This window comes from Asparagus officinalis, chromosome 5, assembly GCF_001876935.1.
Source record: "Asparagus officinalis chromosome 5, Aspof.V1, whole genome shotgun sequence".
NCBI classification, from domain to species: Eukaryota; Viridiplantae; Streptophyta; class Magnoliopsida; order Asparagales; family Asparagaceae; genus Asparagus; species Asparagus officinalis.
In genome coordinates this window covers 107,178,342-107,190,338 of record NC_033798.1, presented here as the reverse complement: position 1 = coordinate 107,190,338, position 11,997 = coordinate 107,178,342, and positions in this window count along the sequence as shown.

Genomic DNA, 11,997 nt, shown 5'->3' with positions numbered 1-11,997 from the left:
AAGGAATTTATGAAATTTGTGGAAGATATCTCGCAATCTGACTCTGCTGATAAGTCAATTGCAGGGACATTAATGGGTACGTTGACCACCATGAAGTTCGATGGTTCTCGTACCATGCATGAGCATGTCACTGAAATGACAAACACAGCAGCAAGATTGAGATCTATGGGAATGGAATTGAGTGAAAGTTTCCTTGTGCAATTTATCATAAACTCCTTGCCTTCTGAGTATGGTCCATTCCAAATAAACTACAATACTATAAAAGATAAGTGGAATGTGACTGAATTGCAAAGTATGCTCATTCAAGAGGAAGCAAGGCTTAAGAAACAAGGAATTCACTCAATTAATCTCATGGGTCATCAAGGAGCTGGAAAGAAACCAGGAAAATATAATGGAAATGGCAAGAAAAGAGCACTGAAAAATAATGTGTCGCCTGTCCAAGTTCACAAGAAGGAACGAAAGAACGATAAGTGTCATTTCCGCAAGAAGCCTGGACACTATCAGAAAGATTGCCTGAAACGTAAGGCATGGTTCGAAAAGAAAGGTAAACCTCTTGCTTTTGTATGTTTCGAATCAAACCTAACAGAAGTTCCTTATAATACTTAGTGGATTGATTCTGATTCTACCACTCATGTTTCAAATACGATGCAGGGATTCCTTACGACCCAAACCATAAGTCCAAATAAAAATTTCATCTTCATGGGTAATCGAGTCAAAGCTCCAGTTGAGGCCATTGGAACCTACCGCTTGTTTTTAGACAATGGACATCATTTAGATCTTTTCAAACTCTTTATGTACCTACTGTTTCTCGCAACTTAGTTTCCTTGTCTAAACTTGATACCGTTGGTTACTCTTTTAAATTTGGAAATGGATGTTTTAGTTTGTTTAAGTATAATCATCTTATTGGTTCTGGTGTTCTCTCTGATGGTTTATACAAATTAAGACTTGATAATCTTTTTGCTGAATCTCTATTAACCTTGCATCATAATGTTGGAACAAAACAAAGTTTAGTGGATGAAAGTTCAGCTTATTTGTGGCATAAACGTTTGTGACATATTTCCAAAGAAAGAATACAAAGATTGGTAAAGAATGAAATCCTTCCTAATTTGGATTTTACCGATCTTGGTATTTGTGTGGATTGTATTAAAGGAAAACATACAAATCATACAATTAAGAAAGCCGCCACAAGAAGCACACAGCTCCTTGAAATAATACACACCGATATATGTGGACCTTTTGATGTTCCATCCTTCAATAAAGAAAAATATTTTATCACATTTATAGATGATTTTTCACGTTATGGATATGTCTATTTGTTGCATGAAAAATCTCAATCAATAGATGCCTTAGAGGTATTTATTAATGAGGTTGAAAGACAATTAGACAAAAAGGTGAAAATCATTAGATCTGATAGGGTGGTGAATTTTATGGAAAATATAACGAAACGGGACAATGTCCTGGTCCATTTGCTAAATTTCTTGAAAAGCGTGGCATATGTGCTCCATACACTATGCCAGGTACACCGCAACAAAATGGTGTTGCAGAAAGGCGTAATCGTACACTAATGGACATGGTTAGGAGTATGTTGAGTTATTCCTCTTTACCCTTATCATTGTGGATGTATGCTTTAAAAACCGCAATGTATTTGTTAAACATGGTTCCTAGTAAAGCAGTTTCAAAGACTCCTTTTGAACTATGGACAGGAAGGAAACCCAGTTTGAGACACCTTCATGTTTGGGGTTGTCCTACGGAAGTACGAATTTATAATCCACATGAAAAGAAACTGGACTCAAGAACAACCAGTGGTTTCTTCATTGGTTATCCAGAAAAATCTAAAGGGTATAGATTTTATTGTCCTAGCCATAGCACTAAAATTGTTGAAACTGGAAATGCCAGGTTTATTGAGAATGGTGACATTAGTGGGAGTATGGAACCACGTAAAGTGAAAATTCAAGAAGTTAAAATAAATGTTCCTTTGCCTTTAACTTCTTCTCAAATTGTTGTTCCTACAGTTGTTGAACAGTTTAAGGACTTTCAAGAACAACAAATAAATGATCAAACGCTCTATGAAGACGTTGCCACCAATGAACCTGCAATAGATATACCCCATGAAGAAGTAGCATTACGAAGGTCTCAAAGACAGAAAAAATCTGCTATTCCTGACGATTATGTGGTTTATCTACAAGAATCAGAATTTGATCTTGGAATTGATGAAGATCCGGTTTCATTTTCACAGGCCATGAAAAGCCATAATTCTGATAAATGGTTTGATGCCATGAAAGATGAGTTGAAATCAATGGAGCATAATGAAGTTTGGGATCTTGTAGAATTGCCTAAAGGTTGTAAAAGAGTTGGGTGTAAATGGGTCTTTAAGACCAAACACGACTCAAGTGGCAATATCGAACGATACAAGGCTAGACTTGTTGCCAAAGGTTTTACTCAGAAGGATGGTATTGACTATAAAGAAACATTTGCTCCTGTTTCGAAAAAGATTCATTTAGAATTATTATGGCTTATGGCTCATTATGATTTAGAGCTACATCAAATGGATGTGAAAACTGCTTTTCTAAATGGAAATTTAGATGAAGAAGTTTACATGGACCAACCCGAGGGTTTTTCAGTTGAAGGAAAGGAACACATGGTGTGTAAGCTTAAGAGGTCAATATACGGACTGAAACAAGCTTCCCGACAATGGTATCTTAAGTTTAATGATACTATTACATCTTTTGGATTTAAAGAAAACATCGTTGATCGATGTATATATCTAAAGATCAGTGGGAGCAAATTTATATTTCTGATTTTGTATGTTGATGATATCTTGCTTGCTGCTAATGATCTTGGTTTATTACACGAGACCAAGAAATTTCTCTCTAAGAACTTCGAAATGAAAGATATGGGTGAGGCATCCTATGTGATAGGAATTGAAATATTCCGTGACAGATCACAAGGATTGTTAGGGTTGTCTCAAAAATCATATATTAATAAAGTTCTAGAGAGGTTCAAGATGGATAAATGCTCTGCATCTTGTAGTTCCAATTCAGAAAGGGGATAAATTCAGTCTTATGCAATGTCCAAAGAATGAATTGGAACACAAACAAATGGAACAAATTCCTTATGCATCCATCGTTGGGAGCTTGATGTATGCTCAGGTTTGTACAAGACCTGACATTAGTTTTGCTGTCGGAATGCTTGGTAGATATCAAAGTAATCCAGGATTGGATCATTGGAAAGCTGCAAAGAAGGTATTGAGATACTTGCAAGGAACAAAGGATCATATGCTCACTTATAGGAGATCTGATCACCTTGAGGTGATTGGATATACAGATTCAGATTTTGCTGGATGTTTGGATACTAGAAAATCCACATTTGGCTATCTGTTTCTTCTAGCTGGAGGAGCGATCTCGTGGAAAAGTGCGAAACAGTCTGTCATTGCTGCATCGACTATGGAGGCTGAGTTCGTGGCAAGCTTTGAGGCCACTGTTCATGGATTATGGCTGCGGAATTTTATTTCAGGACTTGGAGTTGTTGACGGTATTGCCAAGACGCTGAAAATTTATTACATAATGCTGCAGTAGTCTTCTTTTCTAAAAACGACAAGTATTCGAAGGGTGCTAAACATATGGAATTAAAATACTTTACCGTTAAAGAAGAAGTTCAGAAACAAAGAGTGTCAATTGAGCATATTAGCACAAATCTTATGGTTGCAGATCCGTTAACAAAAGGATTGCCTCCAAAGACATTTAGTGAACATGTTGAAAGAATGGGCATTATTGAAAACCATTACTAACTTTTAAGTAAAGTTCATGCTCTTTATGTATTTGACACTTTGAGCTCATCTAAATATTGTTTTTGATATTTTAATGCATCATGTTTATTATTGTTAGTGTATACACAAATGATTATGTGAATATTAACAGGATATGTCTTTGACAAGGACATTATTGTTGGACCATTATGATAAGTCTTATTACTGGTTATGTTTGGTTTAAAACTAATATTGTGATACATGGAAGGGACTATGTCGATTTAGCTGCGTACGACCGCCATGATCCTTATTAGTTTTCTACTTAATGATGATTGATGTTTTGATCAATATGATGATGGAATTAGCTTATACTTTGCATATTATGTTGTATTTTTAAATCATGAAACATGGGCCAAGTGGGAGAATGTTAGAATTTTTGTGGCCCATATTTGCCACTATTTTGTAACTACCCACATTTTGCAAAACCACCTTTAGTGGTCAAGTTAACTTTCTCACGTTTTTGTTAGTTTAAGAAAATAGTCATGTTTTATTTAGTTACATAACTAATCATGTTTTTATGCCTAATTTCTATTTGTCAATTAAGACAACTACTCATGTTGATGGAGTATGAGTATTTCTCTATTTAAAGACTTGGTCCTCTCTCTACCTATGTGTGTATGTGAAAATTTCTCTCCATCAAGAAAATTTTCGGAATATTTTAAGAGGGTTAAGAGAGAGAAACGCAAGTCTTCAAGGTTGTACATCTTTGAATCAATTTCTCTTCAAGTTTCAAATCATGGATCAAGGTACGTTTTCCTTAATTAGTTGTTCATAGTGATAATCATTTGTTCTAAGATCTTGGTATTATGATGATCAAATCAAAATGAAGTTTGATTTGCTTAAGAGTTATGTTTACATGTTCAAGTAATGGTGAAGAGATAATTATAAGCAAATAGGCAACAACTTGAAATTGCTCAGATGCAAAATGTGTTCCTTCATACTGCTTTAGAGATTTTCTTTCTTATAGACCATGGAAGTGAGGAAGAAGAAGATGAAGCATTGAGGGCTTATCATATATAACCATCAATTTCAGATTTAGTTTGAAGGAGCAACACTTCGATTCTCAAAAAAATCAAAGAGCACAGAAAACTTTTCCCAGAGGGTGAAGCGAAGCGTACATAAGGGCCTGTTTGGATTTGTAAGGGGTGAAGGGAAGTTAAGGGAAACTGAGAGAATGGTAGGGAAGGGAAGGGAAGGGAGTTCACTTCCCCTTGGTTACACCCCAATTTGGGGGTAACAAATTTTATACTATTAGGGGGTGAACCAAGGGGAAGTTACACCCCAATTTGGGGGTAACAAATTTTATACTATTAGGGGGTGAACCAAGGGGAACTAGGGTGAATTAACTTATTTTATACTATTAGGGGGTGAACCAAGGGGAACTAGGGTGAATTAACTTCACCTCCTAAGTGTTTCCAATCAAGGTGAATGAAGGTGAATGGTTCCCCTAACTTCCCTTCACCCTCATTCCCCTCAATTCAAACAAGCCCTAAGGGAAAGGGAATAGACCAGAAGACGAAGCGACAATTTCTCCTTTTATGGATTTTAGTCAGAGATGGTAAAGACAATGTTTGATCAACGTTCAGTGAGGATTGAATATAGTTTTTGTAGTTTTTTTATTTAGGAAATATGATAAAATAATGGGAAAATGGCAATTGTCGATATTAATGGCAAGAGGTGTCGCTTCAACCCATAAAAAAGGGAAAATGACCAAAATTGTATATTTTGTAGACACTAGGTGACAAACTAATATATTTTTTGGGTTTGGACAAACTGATATATTATATAGACTCTGGCGTCATATACCCCTTAAGTTTGACCGGGTTGATTTTTTGGCCAGTTTTCTCACGTGACGGCTCACGTGTTAGCGGGATTTATTACAAAAACCCCCTCAATCTAAACTCAATCTCAATTTATTGCACAAAACCCCCTCCATCTAAACTCAATCTCAATTTATTGCACAATACCTCCTTCAACCCCTCTCTGCTGCTTGACGACATTCTCCAAATACCACATGTAAGTCTCCTCCAACCACTGTTTTAAAAAACCTCCGCCCAGTCCGCTTAGGCGTACGCCTAGGCCTAGGTGGTACCTAGGCCGCCTAACTAGCGCCTAGGCAATATTTAGGCTGCCCACCTAGATTTTACGATCGTTTAGAGGAGCATTGTCTGCTTACGTGGATTGCACCCTGTAGACCTTGATTGTGATTATGTGTCGTAGCCTACACGTCCTCCAAGCTCCATTAACCTCCAAATATGAACATCTCCACTATCTCCTCCAACCTTCAGCAAAACCTCATCGACCACCACTTAAATGAAGAAAGAAAAAAACATCCAGAAACCGCGCCCGCCTAGGTGACTAAGCACTGGGCGTCAAGTCTGACGCCTAGAAGCACCCAACGTTTAATGTAACATTGCCTCCAACCCCTCTCTCAACCCGATCTTTGCACTCCACCCCATCTCAGCCAACTTCGAGCTATCCATGAGCTTCCTCAATGTCCCATCAGACTTTGACGAGTCCCAAACCAACTCCCCTTCAAACCAACCACTTTCTTCACCATCTCTGCAAGCTCCTTAATAGTCCTAAACCAACTCCCTCAATGGCGAACTAAAGAAGGTAACGGACAGAAGGCTAAGATGGGTTCAACCACACCCAACCTTGTTAGACCCTAGAGGGGGGGGGTGATTAGGGTCTTATGCTAATCTAATCCGATTATATGCCAATTAAAACTAATTCACAAGCTATCCTAGCAAGTATGAAATACAACAAGAATATAAGCTAGGATAAACAACATGAATAATGAGATATATCCTAAATGATAGAAATATAAGCAAGGATATATAAACAACACAAGGGTAAATAATCTAAACAAGATAGTGGATGAAATAAATGAGTAATGCACAATTAGCGATATAAGATAAATGTAAAAACAAATACGTCAAAGACAAACTCAAACAAGCAATATGATCACGGAGTTCGGACATTCCGTTCTACGTCTCCGCTCCCCACTCCCGGGGAGAAATCCACTATCACAACCGGGTTTTCTACGTTCACCCGAATAACGTTTACACCTCACAGTATCGGTTTTCAACGCTCACCGATCAACGTCACTCCTCACAATCGGTTTTCTAGTTCACCGAAAACTTCACAACACACTCGGTTTCTAGCTCACCGAAAACCTAACAATCTCACAATGTAACAAATATAAATTGTTCTCTAATATGGATGAGAACACAATAAAAGCCCACACTCAATGTTACAACTCTCACAACCCTAATATATTATGAATGCAAATACAATAAGCTCAATGGTTGTGTATGTAAACAAAGAGTAAATCAAATCAAACTAAACTCAATATAAAACTAACTTTAATAGAAATGATAATCAACAAATAATTATAAATAAAAGCTAGAGATGATAATCAACAAATAATTATAAATAAAAGCTAGAGTTGAGTTTAGGAAAACTTCTCTAGATCAAGATAGAGAAATGGAGATTTGAGGCCCAAACAATAAGATAATCTCATCCACTTGTGAAAGCTAAAACTGCTTTAAACCAAACCCTTAAACACACTTTAAACCCTTGTTTAAAACTTGTTTTAAAAACTTCTTAGCTTCTTTTAAAACATTTCTTAAGTACTTGAAAAGAGATCAGCAATTGGGTATTTATACCCACTCAAGATCTCAACAAGAACCCCAAACCAAATGACAAAACAGCCCCAGACAAATCAGCTCAGAAATAGCCGTTGGGAAAGCAACGGTAATATAAGCGGTCGACCGGAAATTTTATCGGTCGACCGACGGAGAGCAAAAACCCAAAGAAACAATCTGGACCATCGTCGGTCGACCGGTGCGGTCGACCGATGGAGCTTTCGGTCGACCGACCATACTCTCTATCGCCCAGTGATAAAGATCAATGATCGCGTCGACGCGGTGCGGTCCGAGACCAAAACTGACATATATTAAAAACTGATCTTGCTGATTTTTAATCCTGTTGTTTAAAAATATCAAATAAATGTCTAAAAATGTAAAACTTTGGGGAATGATTGTAGACATGATAATAAACATGCTACAGCAACTGGTTTCAGAAAGGACCGGTCCCAAATGAAAAAATATCATCATTTTGCAAGATATGTTCAAAAACATGAAAACTAAAAAATTGCTATTCTGATATTTTTGAATTAAACAACATTTTGAAAACGTTATGAATGATTGTATAGCTTGATAAAAAGATATAACATTTTGTTTAGAAGTCTATAACCTAGAAATACAACTATTTTTTTATAAAAATTACATATTCTATGCATTATTCAAAACCTAAATATGATTTCATTAATATAAGCTTGTAAAGGTGAAATCAATATAATCCGGCATATAAGCATGCAACAAAGATAGTATTTTCCCAATTCTATTCATTTGGTTTTCATAATATAAACGTTCGAAAATTATTAAACAAAAGCATGTATAATAATATATATATATATATAGTATATATATATAACTATATATATATACAAAACCAAAACCAAAGTGTGTATGTGTGTATATGATTGAGCTTAAAGTACTAACACACATAATATAAAACCTTAAAAACTAATTTACCCAAGCTTGATCTTGATCTTCATTGAGCTCAACTTGGTACACGTTGCGGATGAAGCTAAACTTGGATCTTGAGCTTGAATTGTACGATGCTTCAACCCGACATACCGTCAACCTCCTTTGGATATCATCGTTGAAGCGCAATCCATCCAACCTCCAACTATGTTGTTTATCTACAAAACATAGGAATGCACAAACACTAGACAAACAACATTAGTAGTAAATTGTTTGTTAAACATCATCAAAACAAAAAGGCCAACAAACCTTTGTTCCCTATTGCTCCTAAATCAACGTCAAATATCTTCAGTCAATTCTCTCATAATTTTCTTCTTTTGGTTCTCAGTCACCCCAAAGGAAATTAGGAAGAAGAAAAAAACGAAGGAAAAAAACTAAAGGTAGATGCACCAAAGGACTGATCTTTTTCTAAAACAGAACCGCGACAACAGAGGCACGCCAAGAGAGATCAAAATTTAAGAAAATCAACCCAACCCAACCAATACAAATTCTCCACAAAACCCATCAAATTCCCTCGCCAGAAATAGCAGATCAAAATATGAGAAAATCAACCCAACCCAATCAACAACAAATTAGGCTCATAGAGGATCAAATTGAGACCAAAACTGATAGAGTTTTTTATGGATCGAGATGGACCTTTAGCTCTAGCCTTCTGCTTCTTGAGGTTCCTCTCGCGAGCCATCTTGGCCTTCTGTCTATTGTCCCCCCCCCCCATTTCCGACCTCGATGCTATGGTTTTCTCATGAAATCTTTGAATCAAAGCAGGTAGCACATGGGGATATTCAGGGTGGAAGTTATCGAGGCCCCGATAAAGCCTAGGGTTTTGAGGCGGCGGTAGATGGCGGGTCCGACGAGGCCCCGGTAAGGGTAATTTACTTGCTGCCATTTTTTGGGCAGAGACTGAGGATGAGATCGAGGGGGGTTGGTGATTGGATCCGATGAGTAAAAGAGGAGGAAGGAGAAAAGAGGTTGTTTTATAGTGGAGGGAGTTTTATGAGGGGGTTTTGTACAATAAATCCCGCTAACACGTGAGCCGTCACATGAGAAAACTGGCCAAAAAAATGGATCCGGCCAAACTTGAGGGGTATATGGCGTCAGAGTCTATATAATATACCATTTTGTCCAAAGCCAAAAAAATATATCACTCTGTCACCTAGTGTCTACAAAGTATACCAATTTGGCCATTTTGCTAAAAAAAATGAAAGCAAAAGACTAATTCAGCCTCAACCTCCTTAAAGGAAATGCTTTTCAGCCTCAACCCTATGAAGAACCCCCTACTTATCAACATATTTAAAATATTGATGAAGTGTTGATGGGACAACCATATTGAAATGGATTAAAGGTCGTCCGAGGAGAAGGTTGTAAGGCATTTTGATGTTGATGACATAATAATTCACTTCTGTCCTCAAATCATTGCTCTAACATTTAAGTCAGATATTTTCAAGAGATCAGCTACCGTTGGAGTTAAAGCTGAAGATGGTGGTGGTAGTCTTTAAGAGTTTGTAAAGGGGAATGCCCAGAAAGCTTAAGAGTCTCTGCAAGATTATACTCAAGGAAAAATCTAGGTCGATGTGAATTCTTTCGACCTTGCTAACCCAATGTACCTAGCATAGTAAAGAGGTCGATTGTGATGATGGTCGTTGATGAGCATGTCATCTAGGGTGAAGGTGATACAAGGTATCTACCATTTACATTGATACCATTGCATGTGTTCTTCCTCTTTAGGTGGCTCGGACATGTGGGCAAGGAACACCTCATTGTTGTTCAGAGCTTCTTTCAAAGTCCCCCTCATTTCTTTAGACAAACATAGAAGTTTGAACAAGATTATATGAGTTGAGATATTGGCTAACTAGACCATGATGTCATATCGGAATGAGGCTTTAGGATCGACTGAGGATGCTATAATGCCTTGTCAAGCTGAATCTCTTTTTGCTTGGCTAGTTCGAGTTGTTAGAGGGTCATGGCTGATCATAGTTCTTCAAATAGTCTCGGTTGGACCTTATCACTATCATGATAATTTTCTCTTCTTTTGAATCACTGAATGAAGAGACTAGAGACTTGCAAAGATTCTTCTCCTATGATCGTGAAGATAACGTTGCAAGATTTCATCTTATATTTACCCTTTGGCTTGGACTTTGGAAGAGTCCAATGTTCATATTGGAGAAGGTCGGGATGCACCTACATCATTTCTCCTCTTACTACAATAAGAGGGACCAAGCCCCAGCTTTGTTGCTATTGTTAGTCGTGATTAACCATTTCTGTTCTTCTTGTGGGAATGAGGATGACTCCATCTTGAACCTGAATTTTTAACATGGAGCCGAATTGAAGACTCATTGTATTAGTAGTGAGTTTCTTTTGCACAATCTTGAGATTAAGGATTCCTGATTCGATAAAAGTCTGTATTTTATCCTTGAAGATGTAACAGTTCTTTATCAAGTGTCTCAACATTTTGTGAGAAAGACAGTAGTGAGGATTGTCAGTCTTTCTGATCTCTTTAGGTCGCCAGGCTTCAGGAAGCTTTAATTGATTGCTCTTATTGAGAACATGTAAGATAGCTACTATATGCTCGTCTTTGAAGGAGTAGGTGTGTTGAATGTTCTTCCTTGGTTCCCTCTTCTGACTGTTAGGTTTCTTGACCTCTACTGTGAAAGTCTCTTTGACTTTCGATTGAAGGACTACATTTGTTTGCCCTTATTTTCCCTAAAATTGGTATAAGGTTAAAACTTGTTAAAGCATTTTGATGATTTTTGTACTGTCTCAGCTTGCTCCATTAAGTCCTTCCATATATAGGCCGTGACAACTCCCATATGAGCTTCTACACGACCCATGAAATTATATCGACAAGTTTAGAGTAGCATCAGTAATGACATATCTCGATATCATAATGTCAAGTTGCGGAATCGCTTGATGAATTCCCTGACCGTTTCATTTTTCCTTTACTTTTCGGAGTGGAGTTTGGTCATAGAAACATCTGATTATTCCTTGTAAAATTGTGAGAAGAACTTAGATTCCAAATCAGCCCAGGATTTGATCGATCCTTTAGGCAGATTCTAGAACCAGTCAAAGACTACTCCTTGAAGAGCGAAAATAAAAAGTTACGCCCTTAATGGCATCATTACCTAATATATTTTCAGTTTGTTGGTGAAAGTAATAAATATGTTGGTTTAGGAAATCTTTTATATCTAACATGTGTAACATCTGTGGCTTAAACTTTATCAGATAAGGAATCATGTCTTACTCGATAGGATAAGATTGGGTGATCCCAACCTTCTTCAACTCAGTTTATTGCGAAAGAGCTTTGAGCTCTTTTCAGATGTCCTCTAGGGCCTACGTCTCCTAAGTTAGCTTAGGAGGCGCTGATGACTCCGATGTTGGCCTTCTTATTTTGATGATGTTTAACAAACAATTTACTTCTAATGTTGTTTGTCTAGTGTTTGTGTTTTCGTATTTATTCTAGACAAACAACGAGTTGGAGGATGGATGAAATCAAGCTTTCACGATCATATCCAATGGAGGTTGGCGGAATCGTGGAGTAAAGCTATGCTATTCAAGTTAAAGATTCAAGTTCATGCTTCATCT